Here is a 568-nt window from a genome sequence, read left to right on the forward strand (position 1 = left end):
TGTCTTTGGGCATTTTATTTGCGTGTTTAGTGTTGGGTCTTCAGGCGCTGTGTTTCCCGTTTGGGTTGCTGGTGGGTTTGCAGCTGTCTCGTAAAGGCTGTCCATGGTGTCGGCTAGCGATACGAGTTTGCTACGCTGGTGTGTCAGCTGCCTGAGCAACTGCTTTCGCTCCACTAGTTTCTGTCGGGCTTCTATTAACCTTCTGTACAATTTTATGACTTGACCTACCTTTGTCCTGGTGTTTTGCTTGAAGGCGGCGGTGTAGTTTACGCAGCTGTGTTCCGAGGCCTGGTCACCTTTGCACTGAGTTGTTCCATCCTGGCCTTTGCCGTATGCGAAGTTTCCTTTGTCGGTCGCGTGCCCTAATGTATATCGGTCTCGAAGCGTCGAAAACGCACGTAGTTGTGCTGTTATTGCAGCCGGAGTTAGTGGCTGCGGATCTGTGGTCGCCTTGTAGACGGAGTAGAGCGTGTTTGGACGCTGATCCCCTTGGCCGCCGTGTTGTAGTCGGTGTTGTATGTGAGTCCTGTCGTGTCGGCCGTGCAGACCGACAGCGTGCTCGTGTCAG

Source organism: Trypanosoma equiperdum (genome assembly GCF_001457755.1).
Source record: "Trypanosoma equiperdum strain OVI genome assembly, contig: ctg_106, whole genome shotgun sequence".
NCBI lineage: Eukaryota > Euglenozoa > Kinetoplastea > Trypanosomatida > Trypanosomatidae > Trypanosoma > Trypanosoma equiperdum.